Consider the following 17,908-nt stretch of genomic DNA (forward strand, 5'->3'; position numbering starts at 1 on the left):
CCCATCAGATGTCAAGGAAATAAACAACTAGCTGACTTTTAGAAGACATCTGAAGGCATTCCAGTTTAGGGAAGTTTTCAATGTTTGAAGTTTTATTGCTTTATTATTATTATTATTATTATTATTATTATTATTATTATTATTATTATCTCCAAATCATTTCACTGTATCACATTGTATATACATTAGAGCATCCTCTTTAATATTTGGCACACTAATAGTAGAACAAAAGCTTTACCCTTGGAACAGCTTTTATCACTCACACATAACATTTGCTATGAATCATTAAGAGTGCATGTTCTTCTCCATTTACTACATGCTAATAATAGATTCCTAGGTTTTGTACATCAAATAAAAAGGGGGAAATAATATTTCATTTAGATGTTATACAACACTGGTTCCAGTATAATGCTCCTTGAATGAATGTTCTTTGAAACAATGAGTAATAGAAATTGAAATGCACTGGCTTTTGTTTTTGTTACCCATTAGAGGGTAGAGGCAGCACTCTCAATAGTAGCCTCAATAGTACAGAAAAAACAACATATTCCATGCATCAGACCTATAGGCTTATGCCCTCTGCTGGATGAAATCAGGAGTGGCTCAATTTCCTTAGCCAGAATCCGTGTTCGGAGCCATTAAAAAAAAGCTAAACATTTGAGAGGGAAGCAAGTCTTATAATTTAGCATTCCTGCAATCTAAAATCTTGAGCTCTGGTTATAGCAGAATTGAACTGAAACACAGAGAGAGTTCATGCCATTAGATCAAATATATATTTCACATTATCCTTTCTCTTTCAGGGCTAATTCACTATGGGTTGCACCCAACTAGGCCCTATTGAGAGTAGAGCTGTCAGAATAACAGACTTAATTAACTAAAGTCAGATTATTTCAATAGGTCTACAGTGAGTCAAATACAACCCTTCCTTCTCCTCTTCTGTTTGCAGATAGTGAGTGGGTCATCAGAATTATTTACCGGGAATACAAACTACCATTTTGCATGGGAACTCACCATGAATGCCTCCCTCGTTCTCTTAGAATGGCAATGACATGAGTAGTCCCAAGGCAGCATTGCTTAACCAGGGTTGGTTTCATTTGGAGTGAGGGGGGATGTCACTGGAGACTTATGGCATTTGGTAACATTTGTGTCTTCTTTACATATACAGTGGTACCTCAGGTTAAGTACTTAATTCGTTCCGGAGGTCCGTACTTAACCTGAAACTGTTCTTAACCTGAAGCATCACTTTAGCTAATGGGCCTCCTGCTGCCGCCGTGCCGCCAGAGCCCGATTTTTGTTCTCATCCTGAAGCAAAGTTCTTAACCTGAAGCACTATTTCTGGGTTAGCGGAGTCTGTAACCTGAAGTGTATGTAACCTGAGGTACCACTGTGTACATGTTGAACATAAATAGAGACCCATTTTAACACACCAACAAACTGCCCAAGTCTAGCGCTCCCTTATCAGATCTCTGTGCAAACACCCAGCAACCTAAAACTAAGCTCTTTGTGGATTCCTCAGTCTGTCTCAAACTCAAAACATGGCCCATTTCCCTCCCATATATAGACCACATTTGCAAGTCACAATAAGCCAAAGAATGGAGGCAAACAAATGCAATGGCTCCCAAAGAGAAGCTCACACCTGCTTTGCTTCTCCCTGGGCTTCTTAGCTGAGTGTGGTGTGGCAGCTTACCCCGTGTTATCCAAATCTGGGAGGAGAGACCTTAATCCAGGTTCAAATGAATGATAAGCAAAACTTCGGCTTGGGTGCCACATTGGAGGAGCCAAATGGGTACCATCTCCAACTTGAGAGCCAGCATGTTTGTACTAAGGCATTGTTTGTCTTAGCATCACATGTGAACATGGCCACAGGCACCTTGCTCAATCCCCTGGCTAGAGGGGGGATCCAGATGATGAATATTATCTGATTTCCATTAGCCTTCTTAGCTTCCATGGAGACACATCACTAGAATTATCATGGCCCTTCTTTGTCAAACATGAGAAATTGCCCTGGGGCAACCCACGCTGATAGCCCTGTGCTGACAGAAGTCTGACAGAAAACCCATAGCGATCTAATCCTGTCTTTCAGAAGCCACTATGGAAGTTAAACCTGTAATTGTTATACAGGCATATTGGGCCCAGGTTATCTGAAAGATCATATCTCCCTATACAAACCTGCCCGGGTGCTAAGATCCTCAGGTGAGCACCTTCTCTCAATCCCACCAAAATCAGAAGCACAGTTGGTTGTGACAGGAGAGAGAGTTTTTTCTGTGGCTGCTCCCATATTATGGAATTTCCTTTCAAAAATGGTTAGAGTGGCTCCTTCTTTGTCATCCTTCTGCAGGCAGGTTTAGACCTTCTTCTTCAGACAGGCCACTGAAAATTAATGCTGTTCAGTGGGCTGCTGTCAGGGCAAGGTGTTTTAAATTGCTGGTTTAAAATGTATTTTGATGCATATTAATTATTGTTTTGAACTAGTTTTTTTTACTTTGCATTTAAAATGTTGTTTTCAAATGTTGGAAGCCTCCTTGAAACCCAACTTGGGAGGAAGGTGGGAGATAAATATATCAAATAAATAATAATAATTCCAGGACTTCATCTTCAAAATATATTATTTCCTACAGTGTACTGAGATGGACAGTGTAGCAAGATACTCTTTTTGTTTTGTTTTCTATCTGACCAAACTTCTGTTCAGCTCCTGTGAGTACCAGTCAGCAGCCCAGCAGGTATGCAAGTGAAGGAGCACATTTGCCTTATTTGACTGCTTACTGCTGCGGAATTTAATATGTCTGGAAGTTGCAGGAATATTGAAGATTTTAGAGGAGGATATTAACATGATGGCTCAGAGAAAACAGGTGTCCTTTTGCTATAAGTCTAATTTCATTCTTCTCTCTGGATAATAATAATTTGGAATGCACTGACTGTAGAGTCATAAAAAGATACTTAGAAGCTCAACAGTAGAATAGGATCAATTGAGCTGCATTTGATTCTTGCCCAGTAGCGCCAGTCTCAATTGCTGGCATTTTCAAGGTAGGCCCTATTTTGCATAAGGTGCAGAGCTCAGGGGAAGAGGGTCCGACTGGTATCCTACTCTCTGTAAGCCCTCTTGAATATCCTTGGATTTACTGCTGAGTAGACAATGTACTCAGTATAGTGCACTGTAAGTGTGTCAGTTGCTTGGTAGTATTTGCATTACTGAAGATTCTGTTGAAAAGAGGGGATTTGAGCTATTGCAAAGACATTTTAAGTGATTTTTAAACACTGATCCCTATACCATTCTGGGTTTTCCAGAAATGTCGTAAGCTGTCTTATACTGAGTCAAACCACTGGTCTAAAAGGTCTTTACCTGGATCCCTGGATGGTTAAGTCCAGTCAAAGGCGATTATGGGGTTGCGGCACTCATCTCGCTTTCAGGCCTTGGGAGCCAGTGTTTGTCCACAGACAGCTTTCCGGGTCATGTAGCCAGCATGACAAAACTGCTTCTGGCACAACGGGACACTGTGACGGAAGCCAGAGCACATGGAAACACAGTTTATCTTCCTGCTGCAGTGGTACCTATTTATCTACTTGCACTGGCATGCTTTTGAACTGCTGGGTTTGGCAGGAGCTGGGACAGAGCAACAGGAACTCACTCCACTTTGGGGATTTGAACCGTCAACCTTCTGATCGGCAAGCCCAAGAGGCTCAGTGATTTAGCTATTGTCAATTGGCAGCAGCTCTCCCTGGTTTCAGACGAGAATTTCCCCAGCCCTACATGAAGATGCAGGCCATTGAACCTGAGACCCTCTGCATACCAACAGATGCTCCAGCACAGAGTTATACCCCTTCTCTTATATAAAGGTTTGGCTTCCAGATGACATCTACCAGAGCCTAAACTGCTGAATAATTCAGTATGGAGCATCAGGGTCTGCACTAAGCTGTGATATCAGATGATATCAACCCTGTACCCCAACTTTTCCAAGTCACCTCATTTCCTCAGAAGACTGTTTTTTTTAAGGTGGTGCTTTAGTGTTAAGTGGAAATATTGTAAAAGCCTGGGACATGACAGCAGTTATTCCATACCAACCATTCTTTCATTTACTTCTCCTCATGGACTTGTCTCATATATTCTGCAATGGTTTACTTACCTCTAGTTCACAGTTCCCTTACCCATAAATAGTGCAACTTGTTATGCCAATAACTCTTGGCTGCCAGAAAAATTAACTATAATGCCAGTTCCCCCTCCTTCTGTTCTCCCCCGGTAAAAGCCTGTGATGACAAGAATTATAGAGCAGATGCAGAAATTTAAGCATGCATTCAAATCCCTTATCTTTTACTATTCAAATGCAATTATGAAGTGTGTTTCTTTTGCATTTAATTAGAGAGTAGAACAGATGGTGAAAGCTTAGCATAAACTGATGTGTCCATTAAAGTAATTTGTGCTGTGCAGGGAGATAGGCCAAACCCTGCTCTGTTACCTGCGTGATTCCAGGGGTTCGGTCTTTGGTGAGGATTTCAGGAGGCCAAGATGGCACGTGAAGAGGTTGCTATTAACTAAGGAGGGAGCATGAATTGCTCTCTAGCTCTGAATGGAGCTAGGCACCTCTTAGTAAAGTGTTCAGATCAGGTAAGGCAAATCAAGGTGCTTTCTCTGAAGTACAGTGATGGCTGGAGAAGCATGATTATTAATGTTTTTATGTTTTGTCAATTGTGTAATGAATTCTTCATTTTAAAGTCAAGGGCTGTAATGGATGTTGAGATACACTTTTGGGGAAGTAAGAAGATAAGCTGATGGTTGTGGAATCCTCATCACAAGATTGGATACGGGGAAAGTGGGGAGACACTTGCTTCTTCCTCTCCTGTTTTGTAACACATTTCAATCCATGGCATGGTCAAATGTGGACTTCAAAGCTTCTGAAACACCATTCGCTTCAGTTTTTGTCTTGATTCCTTGTGATTTGCCTTGAAATGAGATTTGGAATTCTTTGTTCATTTTCATTTTACTAAGGTCTCCGCTGCTCTAAACATTCATTCCAGATTAGTACACTTTAATATATCAGGAAATATTGAAAAGGAAAAAAAATGAAAACAGCGGAGTGAAATCTGAGAAGGAATAGTCCAGGCCCATCCAACTCCCAAGAGACTGCGATCTACTCCCAGTGTACAAAAACTGGCAGTGATCTACCCATTGTCACTGCGGATTGACCAGAGTTGTTGAGGTTTTCTTAAGGGAGAATGACATGCTTCACTCAACTCACATTCCACAAATAACAAACGCACACAGTGTTAAAGTCAATCAACGTATTCCACATCGCAATTAGACAACAACAAACTCTGCCTACTAGACGCGACAGAGGGACAGGGTGAAGGGGGCAGTGGGAAGAAATATTCATTCTGTAGTTATTCTATTTTTTAAAAAATGATATTTATTAGAAGTTTAAAAATTACAGAAAAAAGAAAAGAAAAGAAAACAACAAAAAAATTAACCGGACATACATTACAATACATAAAAAAACATAAAAAACAATACAACAATACAGCAAAAAAGAACAATAACATTAAAACACACATCCAATGTTCCATATCTTTATCTTTCATTTACTTATTTCATCAACCTCCTCACACCTCCCTTTTTGTATTCTAGTTTAATTAATTGTTTCAGCAAATTCTTTCCATCTTTCTCAATTTTTGTTGTATAATTTATCTTAACGGTCTAACCTATTAATTAACTCAGCAAATCCTTTCCATCTTTCACTATATTCTGTCATTTAATTTACCTTAATTTATTTTAACCTTATCTTACCATAAAAAACCTTAAAACTTAAAACTTAATACTTATTTGTACATAACTCATTATATCATTTCTACTAAAGCCAAATAGTTTCATTCCAACATTTTCCCTATTTCTCGTTAATTTTACACTAATTCTCAAAATAAAATTTAAAAAACTTTCTTCCAATCTTCTTCCAATGTCTCTTCTTCCTGGTCTCGGGTTTTGTCAGTCCTTCTTGTCCATTCCATCTAGTCCATCAACCTGGTAATCTTATGTCCGAGGCTCTTAAGTCTTTTCCATGTCACTTCTGCAGATCTTCTTCTTGTTTATACCTGCACTTTACCTTGTCTTTTGTTGATCTTTTTCTTAATTTATTTCCTTTCTCATTGGGGAGTAGGTCTCGGGGGGACTCCAATCCAAAAATTTCTCCATCTCCCCTCAGCAGATCAGCCCATTCCCCACAGTCCCATTCCCCACAGTCAACACTGTAATCCAGGAAGTATTTAAGAGCATGTTTCAAAGTCCCTCCAAAATTAAGAGCCCTCACATCTCCAGACCCCCCCCCTTGTCCACTCCAGATTCAAACTTCAAGAACAGCGGCTTATGCTCCTGCAAGGCCTCAGGTCTCTCCATTTGTGTTACTTGAGGTTCAACAGCAACCTCCTCCATTATCTTCTGCACTTGCACTTGCCCTGTCAAAACAGGTTCCTGGGTTGGTTCCTGAATGGTTTCTATATGGGTATTCGCCGTTTGTCCAAAGTTTCTGACTGCAACAGTCATCAAATCTATCTTCTCATGCATCTGCTCCAACAAAGCGCTTGTCTTGCAAAAAGCAAGCACCAAAACTTCCTCTAAACACATTTTTATTCAAGGCCAGAGTCTGGTCCCACAATCCTAATCTCACAGCTGTGAAATCCCCAGATCGACTCCAGCAAAAATTTAACAAGCTCCCTCTAGAGGAGACAATTTCTGTTTGTATCCATCTTTTGAAGGCAGGTCCAGCAAAAGAAAATTACTTTCATTTTTCAAATATTTTGTTTCTTTTGAATGCAAAAGGCAACATTGGAATCAATTTGTTTCTCTTTTTTAACTATCTGTCAAAAGACGTTCCATTCACAGTCAATGAATTTCCCCATAAATTTCTTTCTCTGACACCCCGTTCCCAGGTTTGAGAGGGTGGAAATTTATCTTTCTTTACTCTCGCTCCTGCAGGCTTGAACAATCAAAAATTTTCCCCCTTTTCTGCTGCTTCCAAGAGGGGTTTTGGTGGTAATAACTGAAGGAAATTTAGACCTTTATATACGACTTTCCAGACTTTAGCTTGCAAACTTTTTGCTTCAATCTATTTACAAAAACGGGAGGCGGACTTCCTGTTTAGAGCCTTCCCGCTTCAGTGCCAAATTAAAATGTTTCTTAATCCAATTTTCCGTTCTACTCACGGGTACTTGTTTAGAGTCCAATTGTCCACAGGAAAAAGTCAGCGCTCTCCGGCAACGGCTGTGCAGCTTCACTCCGTAAAAGTAGCGGTTGATTCAAAACACTGCGCCGCTCACCCCACGTCACTTCGGATCCCCGAAAAAGGGTTTCCCTGTGAGTAGGGGAGGCGCTCCTGGTGTCAGCCGAATCCCATGTTCCCAGGCTTCCTCCGCCTGGGATTTTTAAAGGGTCTCCGCCTTCGCCGCGGTGGCAAGACCCGATTTTCGCGGAGCGGGTTCCTCTCGGTCAGAGGAACTCCGCCATTGTCGATGGCGCTAACCCGGAAGTCTCCATTCTGTAGTTATTCTAAGCCTGAGATTGATAAGGATCCTGCGATCTATCAGGAACACCTGTTGATCGTGGTCGACCGATTGAACATGTCTGGAATAGACCAAATAGCTTCTTTATTAGGGCAACTGGGCCACCAAATGGCTTGTAAATGTCTTTCTCAATACCAATCAGCTGGTCGGCGCTGCAAAACATCACGCTGAAATCTGTTTGCAAGTGCTTCACAATAAAACTGCTCACAAACGGATCTCAAAGATGAGCCTAGTTGGCATCGGTTCACTATCATGGCACGATATGTGCTTTCCTGCACATGAGATGTTCTCTCAGGTCTTTGTGCATTGAGCACAAAGCTCTGGATGGAGTTGCTGACAAATGTGTTGTGGAGGTTATTCATCCTTGTTGGATCCAAACAGCAGTGATAGAGTCTGCTGACATTCCGGATCACTCTTGAGAAAGAGAGAATTGTTTATTCACTTTCAGTCAGGCAATCAACTGCATTATGGAGGCAGGCATCCCTGGAACATAATTCTGGAAGGGGTGACATTTTGCAGGACTGAAGGACCAAAGAAGTAATCTGGAACCAGAACTTTTATTATCACATGAATGAATGAGATGGGTTTAAAACACAGGTTGACATAAAAGGAAAAATATGAAAGTGTAGGCCTCTTCTAGACAACCCGTTTCCTGAGCTTCATCCTCATTTGCTTGCAGCCAATGTTGATGCCCATGCTAATTTCTTTGCAGAAAGATTAGATAATGTTATTGCATTTCCACTTGCTTTATCACTCACAAGACGTCTGATCTTTCAGGGAAGTGGGTCTGTTATGCAAGAGCTTCAAATCAGCTTTTGATTGTACAACCTGAATCTGCAGCAATGTGATTGAATCTCGCTTATAAATAGGGACAGTGTGGAAGCAACCTCACTCACCCGTTTTGAAGATACAGACTGTCAGGTAAGCAAGGACTTAAATACAAAGGGCAAATTTTGAGGAGGAATTTGAAAGCAGAGATAATCAGAAACAAGCAGTATCAGACAGCTTCCGGTTTGTAGGCAGCACATCAGAAAACTGACCTGAAGCAGCATGCAGTAGTATTTGAAGCTGACATACTCTAGCTTTTGTAAAGCACTTACTAAATGTTGGCATTTGTGCTTTATTTAGCCATTCAGTTAACAATTTCATTAAATAGATAACAAAGAGGAGTCACATTTTCAATTTTGAGGACAAACCCAACTTTTGGATGGTTGTCACATTTTATATACTTTTTAAAATGTCTGTTTCACCTTTAAAACACCTTTAAAACGTCATAGAAATACTACTTATAACACTGTGGGGTTGTTGATTGCACTCATACCAGTGATCTAGTTCCTTAAGCTGGGTTGCTTCTTAACCCACTGGCGTAGTATTAAAAACAATTTGAGTCTGTCTTAACTCATTACAGATATATACAACACATTACTAATTTGTTCCATTTTGAACCTTATCTGAACTTGGTCCACTCTAGGCATTTCCCGCACACTCCATCTGACTATATAAAGACAGGAATAATTTTTTTGCCTGCTTGGTAAATAATTAGCAGCTATTTTCTGCAAAGGTTTGGGTTAGATAGCCTAATTAAAGCAATCATGCAGATTATTTATCATGCTTAATCCTAATCAGTTTCCACTTCATCTCAGCAGGGTCCTATATTACTCTGGACATTCGTGTTTTTCTTGCTTATATTTCAGAAAGTTTATTTTTAAACAGCTCAAAATCTTTGCCTGCCTGGCTTATTAGTTTTATGCATAGATTTATGGCCCAGTAGTTCAGTATGGGAGATAGCAATTAACCACACATCAGACAGACCGTCACCTCCAGTGGGCTCAAAAACTAAATTAAATGGGGGAAAATAGAATTCAAAATACATAATGCAGCATTGTGTGTGCATAAGTCCAGTTTATGCAATCATTCCCTTGTGTGTTTTTTTGGAAGGGAAAGAAACATGCAAATAGCATTGGAGCACCCATTTCTCACATTATGTAATGAGTTGAATCCACACTAAATAAGCTTATCTTTGTTCCCATCAAAATTAAAAGGACTTAAGTTAAGCCATGACTAACTCATCCTGTCAGTTTCAATGGCACCTGAGTTTTTATAATTTAGTTTGGATACAAACCTCTGTGCATAGCGGAGGAGAGAGGGAATCACTTGCTCTTTCATGACACAATGCCTTCTCTTGGTAAGGCTAAGTCTTAAGGAGATGGCAAGGATTTTTAATCCACAGGCAGGAGTGAAATGTCTGGAACCATAGAATGAACAAGGACAAAGCAGGTGTAGGTTTGGGGAGCCTTACTGGGGACATGAGACCCATGGGAGAGTTGAAGCCTTCAGGGAAGAAAGCACCATTCTGTTGGGGGGGGGGGAATCTGACCTGAGAACTGTTTCCTCTAGGAGTATGTCTCTGTCTCTTTTTTTATATATTTATATATTTTTATTGGGTTTTTTTACATATCATTTCTAACATTAATTTAACATAACGTCTTATCTTATACAATACAGTGGTACCTCGGGTTACATATGCTTCAGGTTACATACGCTTCATGTTACAGACTCTGCTGACCCAGAAATAGTACCTCGGGTTAAGAACTTTGCTTCAGGATGAGAACAGAAATTGTGTGGCAGTGGCGTAGCAGCAGCGGGAGGCCCCATTAGCTAAAGTGGTGCTTCAGGTTAAGAACAATTTCAGGTTAAGAAAGGACCTCCGGAATGAATTAAGTACTTAACCCGAGGTACCACTGTATTTTAGACTTCTGTCAACACCTCTGATGATTTTCCGTTCTTTATCACTTGTTCTGCATTTCTTAATTTCTCTATTACTCTTAATTATCATTAACTAATAATTCTCCTCATAGTCTTTCTTGCAATGTTTCAAAAAGTCCTTCACAGAGGTCTCTGTCTCAGTGGATTCCTGGATGTTATGTATCACAGCTGGTTCATGTACCCTGGCAATCTGTGCAACTGGCTCTACACACCTAGCTACCTTGTTTCTGGTATGGTGTGGGATCAGATAACTCCATTCCAAACAGGTTTCCATTTAAATAAATCCTGTAGGCTTGGATTGGTAAACCTCTGCCCCTCCAGATATTGTTGGACTACAACTACCATTACCTGTACAGTGGTACCTCTGGTTACGAACTTTTGCTAATGGCACCTCCTACTGTGCGTGTGCCTCCGACACGTGACTTCCCCCAACATCCTGGGGCAAAGTTCGCAACTGGGAGCAACTACTTCTGGGTTAGCAGAGCTTGTAACCTGAAGTGTGTGTAACCAGGAGCATTCGTAACCAGAGGTACCACTGTAACCACCGATGATACGCACTGGGGCTGATGGAATTACAGTGGTACCTCCGGTTGTGGACGGGATCCATTCTGGAGCTCCGGTTGGATCCCGAGGTTTCCGCAACTGGAGGTGCCTGTTCTGCGCATGCACATGGCGAGATAGAGTGTTTCTGCGCATGTGCACGGCGTGTAAAGTGCTTCTGTGCATGCACAAGTAGCGAAACCTGGAAAAATACTTCCAGGTTTGATGCTTTTGCAACCCGAAGTTTACATTACCTGAGGGGAACATAAGCCGAGGTTCTACTGTAGAGTCCAAAACATAAAGAGGCAGGACTTCCAGGTTAGTGCCATCGGCGAATGGCGGAGTTCCTCCGACTAGAGGAACTGGCTCCGTGGAAACTGGGTCTTCCCGCCGCGGCAAAGGCGGAGACCCGCTAGAAATCCCAGGCGGAGGAAGCCTGGGAACGTGGGGTTCGGCAGGGCACCAGGAGTGCCTCCCCTACTCACGGGGAACCCCATCTTGGGGTTCCGGAGTGAAGTGGGGTGAGCGGCGCGGTGCTGAGAACTGATTGCTACTTTCACGGAGTGAAGCCGCACAGCCAATGCCGGAGAGCGCTGACTTTTTCCTGTGGACAATTGGATTTAAAACAAGTACCTGTGAGTAGAAACGGAAAATTGGATCAAGAAATATCCTAATTTGGCACCGAAGCGGGAAGGTTCAAAACAGGAAGTCCGCCTTCCGCTTTTTGTATATAGACTGAAGCAAAAACCTTAGAATCATAGAATTATAGAGTTGTAAGAGGCTACAAGGGCCATCGAGTCCAACCCCCTGCCAAGCAGGAAACACCATCTGAGCACTCCTGACATATGGTTGTCAAGCCTCTGCTTAAAGACCTCCAAAGTAGGAGACTCCACCACACTCCTTGGCAGCAAATTCCACTGTCGAACAGCTCTTACTGTCAGGAAGTTCTTCCTAATGTCTAGGTGGAATCTTCTTTCTTGTAGTTTGGATCCATTGCTCTGTGTCTGCTTCTCTGGAGCAGCAGAAAACAACCTTTCTCCCTCCTCTATGTGACATCCTTTTATATATTTGAACATGGCTATCATATCACCCCTTAACCTCCTCTTCTCCAGGCTAAACATGCCCAGCTCCCTTAGCCGTTCCTCATAAGGCATCGTTTCCAGGCCTTTGACCATTTTGGTTGCCCTCCTCTGGACACGTTCCAGTTTGTCAGTGTCCTTCTTGAATTGTGGTGCCCAGAACTGGACACAGTACTCCAGGTGAGGTCTGACCAGAGCAGAATACCTTGTAAGCTAAAGCCTGGAAAGTCGTTTAAAAAGGTCTAAATTTCCTTCATTTATAACCACTAAAACCCCCTTGGAAGGGGGGGGGACTTTGTTTAAGCCTGCAGGAGAGGGAGTGAAGAAAGATAGGTTTCCACCGTCTCTAACCTGGGAACGGGGGGTCAGAGACAGAAATTGTTGGAGAGGTTCACTGACTGTGAATGGAATACTTTGACAGATAGCTAAAGAAGAGAAATAAACTGATTCCAATGTCGCCTTTTGCATTTTAAAGAAACAAAATATCTGAAAAATGAAAGTAATTTTCCTTTGTTGGACTTGCCTTAAAAAGATGGATACAAATAGAAATTGTCTCCTCTCGAGGGAGCTTGTTAAATTGTTGCTGCAGTCTACTTGAGGACTCTACAGCTGTGAGATTAAGATTGTGGGACCAGTCCTTTTGACCTTGAATAAAAATTAGCTGGGAGGAAGTTTTGGTGCTTGCTTTATGCAAGACAAGTGCTTTGTTGGAACAGATGCATGAGAAGATGGATTTGATGAATGAGAAAACGGATTTGATGACTGTTGTGATCAATAACTGTGGACAAACAGGGAATATTGATACAGAAACCATTCAGGGACCAACTCAGGAACCTGTATTGACTGGACAAGTGCAAAAGATAATGGAGGAGGTCGCGGTTGCACCTCAAATAATACAAATGGAGAGATCCGAGGTCCTGCAGGAGCATAAGCCGCTGTTTTTGAAGATTGAAGTTGGAGTGGGCCAGGGGGAGTCTGGAGCTGAGGAGGTTCTTAACTTTGGAGGGACTTTGGAATATGCTCTTAAATATTTTTTGGATTACATTGATGACTGTGGGGAGTGGGACTGTGGGGAATGGGCTGGTTTGATGAAGGGAGATGGAGATAACTTTGGGCTGGAACCTCCCAGAGACCTACTCCTCAATGAGAAAGGAAAGAAATTAAGAAAGAGACCAACAAAAGACAAGGAAAAGTGCAGGTATAAAAAACAAGAAGAAGATCTGCAGAAGGGACATGGAAGAGACTTAAGAGCCTCGGACATAAGATTACCAGGTTGATGGACTAGATGGAATGGACAGTAAGGACTGACATGACCCGAGACCAGGAAGAAGAGACATTGGATGAAGATTGGAAGAAAATTTATAAAGAAAAATTTTTATTTAGGGAATTAGCCTAAAATTAATGAATATTAGGGAAAATGTTGGAATGAAACTATATGGTTTTAGTAGAAATGATATAAGGAGTCATGTATAATTTAGTATTAAGTTTCAAGCTCTAAGGTATTTTACGGTAAGATAAGGTTAAATAAATCAAGGCAATTTGAATAACAGGATATGGGGAAAGATGGAAAGGATTTGTTGAGTTAATTAATAGGTTAAATTGTTAAGATAAATTATTCAATAAAAATTGAGAAAGATGGAAAGAATTTGCTGAAATAACTAATTAAACTAGAATACAAAAAGGGAGGTGTGAGGAGGTCAATGAAACAAGCAAATGGAAGTTAAAGATACGTAATATGGGATTCGTGGGTTTGTTTGTTTTTTGCTGTATTGTATTGGTTTTTATGCTTCCCCCCCTTCTTCTTTTTTATGTATTGTAGTGTTGTTTCCTATTTTTTCTTCTTTTTTGTAATTCTGAAACTTTTAATAAATATTATTTAAAAAAAAACAAAAAAAAACATAAAGAGGCAGACCTGCTCTATAATTTAGTCAAATGCAGACGTTCCTTCAGCATTTTAGCAATCCACCTATGCCCTCCCCTCTGAACCCTTTTGTCTGGTGCTTCCTCCTCAAATCCTATTAGCATAACTCATTGTAAAGCGACTTATTTCTCATCATTCAAGCATTCCAAACTCCTGCTGTAAGGAAGTGATCAAAGCACTGAAAAAACCCTCACCCTTGAAATAAATAACACAGAATAACGCACATCCTCCCAACTGAGCTCTGCTCCTCTTTGTCTTGGGACTGAATAGATTTCCATTCTGTAGTGATTCCTGCTGCTTGGCAAAGGAAGTCTAAGTAAGGCTCCATGAAGACCAAACAGAAAGTCCAGTCAGCGAAGGAGGACTTTGCCAGGGTCTCCCCATCCACACTCATTGTGCATCATAGGCCCCATCTGTACTATACATTTATAAAACCACATCGTATCACATTAAGCAGTTATGGCTCCCCCAAAGAATCTTGGGAACTGTAGTTTGTGGAGAGTGCTGAAAGCTGTGAGGAGTCCCTTCTCCTCTCAGAGCTACAGTCACCAGAGCTATCTGGCAAGAGCAATGGAATTTGTAACCACTCTGGAAACAGTAATAATCATAATAATTTTATTATTTGTACCCCACCCATCGGACTGGGTTGCCCAAGCCACTCTGTAGCTACTTTGTGTTCCTTTGAGAGGTTTCCTGTATCTACAGTGAGACTACGGTAGTCATGCATTATCATACACCTCTTATATTCCATATGCCATGGACAATTCTGGTGCAGAATTAGGCTTTCTCAAATGGCAAGCTTTTACTTAAATATATATATATAAATTTCTGGCCTCATTGTTTTAAAGAGGGGTTTTTAAGAAAAATATATGTGCAGGCAACTCAATGATCAGATCAGACTGGAAGGACCACGCAGCCAAAGTGTCTTTGATTAGCACAGCAATTGGTTCCTTCCTGTACTGCCCATTAGTTTTCTTTCCTTCAAAACTGTGAGAAATTGAGATATTGGAACTGCTGTGCTTTTGTGTACGCATGTCTGTCCAGCTTATTAGGAACATAGGGTTTTATTTTCCTTGACAACAGATTTAAGTTTGGTTTTTTTCATCACAGAAAATATTCAGCTGTGCTCTTAATATTATGTATTCATGTGCCAGGATAATATTTGCATTGCAGATTTTCCTTTTTAGGGTTTTGGAATTCTTATTCTGTTTCATGTTATCACTCTTCAGGAAACCTTTATTAGGCAAAAAAATAATGTCTCCTTTCCACTGTATTATTATTTTTTGTTATTTATATATCACACCAGCTGTGTGCAATGCTCTTTACAAGCGAGTATGAGACGTTGCCCTGGGGTTAAAGACTTGCTTGAGAGATGGCATTCATCACCAAAAGAAAAAGAAAAAAGTCACTCTTCAGAGGCCTCACTTCAGTTTATTTCACTTATGGCAATATGATCTCGCTGCGTACCCTGACCTTGGGAAGTAAGACTTCCTTCATAACAGAGTGCCAATATGATGTGCTAGATCTTCTTCGTTTCTGTACTGGTGTGAAGCTTGGCGTCGCATGCCAGGATCAAGCCAGAGACCTCAAACAACCTTTAGTGTCCTATGATTCGAGCTTACTAATTATGATTTGAATTATCTGATGATTTGAGGAGTATCAAAATCATTTTGATTTGGGGCCTTTGGAAACACAAGTAGCAACACAGTTTGGTGAATCTGGGCCACCTGTAATATTTAGTCCAAATCCTTTGCCTTGTAATCTGAACCCATAGGATTGGTTCTGACTCTCTGAAGCAGCAGTGAGGAATCTGTGCGCCCCCATGTTGTTATGCTAAATTTCCCACCATCCCTGACCATTGGGGTTGCTGGCTGGGGCTGATGGGGGTTGGAGATTGACTGCAGCTGAAGGACCACAGGGTCTCCACCCATAAATCAGTTTCACTCCATCATCTTTGTGACAGTCGTGCATATTTTTGAAGCTATCATATTGCCTTTCAATGGTCTCTTCTCCCTGGTAAACAAACTTTTTTTAAAATTGGAACTATTGATAGATGAATTCTCCCTAGGCAAATCAGATTAGCTTAGAAATGAGCTGTGCTCTTTCCCCACAAAATAACAATAGCTCTGTTTATAGTCAACCACCATGATTCCCCAAATCACACACTTTCCTTGGAGGTATTTCAGCAAAGGTTGGATGGCCATTTGCCATGTATGAATTAGTTGAGATTCCTGCAGTCCAGGGGGTTGGACTAGATGTCACGCAGGATCTCGTCCAACTCTACAATTCTATGATTCTATTATCTACAATCCCTCACCCATTCATTTAAATCACACTTACCAGCGCCATGGGAGTAGCTCTGGGTGTATTCCATCCAAAATGGAAAAAGGAAAAGGAGGGAAATCAAATCTCTCCTTCCGTTTTGTCAGGGACTGGACCAAAGAGGGTGAGAATGGTGAGGAGAGGAAGGCAGAATTGAACTGCAGCAGCGGTTTGAGGAAGGTCACAGCTCAGAGACAGGCGAAAATAAGAGTTGGGAGGTGTTGGGAGAAGGGAGGGGGGAGACAGAGCCAGGGAAGGCAGAGATTGAGCTGTCAGCTGACACATTATCACTGGAGAGCATTTCTGAAACCCCCTTCTCCCAGAACTCAGCGTTCATTGAGGGTGCAAGAGCAAAGAACTCAGAGACAATTAGCCCCTGGTGACCATCATAAGGGAAAGTGCTGCTGGTAGGAAGGGAGGTGGGAGGAGCTTAGTTGGAGCAATGCCATTAACAGGAGGGAGACTGCATTCCTCATTTATGGCTGTGATGATGGAATAAACTCATTAGTAAGAACTCTTTGTTTTCCTCTGTTCCTTGCTGCCACCAGGAGACGGAGAGAATTCCCTGGAGTCTGGCACTTTTCTTCTCTGACACACTGCTAACAGGCCAGGAATGAGGCCTCGGTAGGCACTGGAAGTTGTAGTTTTCAAGTTTTGATTTCCCTCACTTTTCCCACCAACTAATCCACACTCCTCATTATGTGGCTTCCATCTTTCTCCTCCTGTTCCGACAAAAACCTGAATTATATGAAAACTCACATTTTAAGGGTAAAAAAATGTATGTCGTGGTTTGCAATATACTCTGTCTGCCTCTCCAGAACATTTTCAACTTCTATCTGTGCACTCTTACCAGGAAGCAATTGACATTGAAATGAGTAGGATTTACTTCCAAGTAAACATGTCTAGGCTCAGACAGCATGTAAATCAAATGGTTTAATATCTGAACCCAGACTTGGGTAGGATGGATTAATTGAGTGTTGAATTTTCTTTTCTTCATAAAACTATCAAATCTCATTTAAATTGTAAAATGTTATATGCTTCACTGACACTCACAGAATCAGTGAGAACAGGATAAAGAAAATTCTTCCCTTAGGCCATGAAGTTATAGCAGATGGTAAAATGCATTTCTTGTCTTTAAAAGGAAACCTGGCACAATAGTATCTTTCTTTTATTTCAAGCCCAGAAAAAAATAGATTCCTGGATATATTGGTGGGTTATTAGTTATTGTCTTTACCACTTTCGTTTTAAGCATTTTCTTTTCTTTTTTATTATTGTTCTTTTTTTATTATATGCAGGCTGTACACAATATTGTCACTGTGTTTATGCTGGTATGGGAATAGAGAACTTGTAGACCTCCATACGAGGCTGAACTCCATCTCCCATCGTCATTGATCATTAGTAGTCCTGGTAGGGGATGATGGAAATTGTAGTCCAGTAACATCTGGAGGGTCACAGTCTCCCCATCCCTGCTCTAGCAAAATACCGTACATGAGGCAGAACCTAGGTACAACTTGATCATATGTTTTCCATTCCAAGTCCATCTCTTTAGACATTGGACCACAATAACTTTAAGGTCTATTTCGATAATATATACCGGTAATCTATTAGCATCACATTGGGTGGTTTTAGATGTGGCATGGTGAAGCCATGAAGTGTGACTCTTTCGGTGATCTGGTTAATAGTGTAAATGCTTTTACTGCCACAGTACATAAAAGAGATGGAACACATAGTGCATTTATCA

Source organism: Podarcis vaucheri, assembly GCF_965113315.1.
Source record: "Podarcis vaucheri genome assembly, chromosome: 10".
Taxonomy (NCBI): Eukaryota; Metazoa; Chordata; class Lepidosauria; order Squamata; family Lacertidae; genus Podarcis; species Podarcis vaucheri.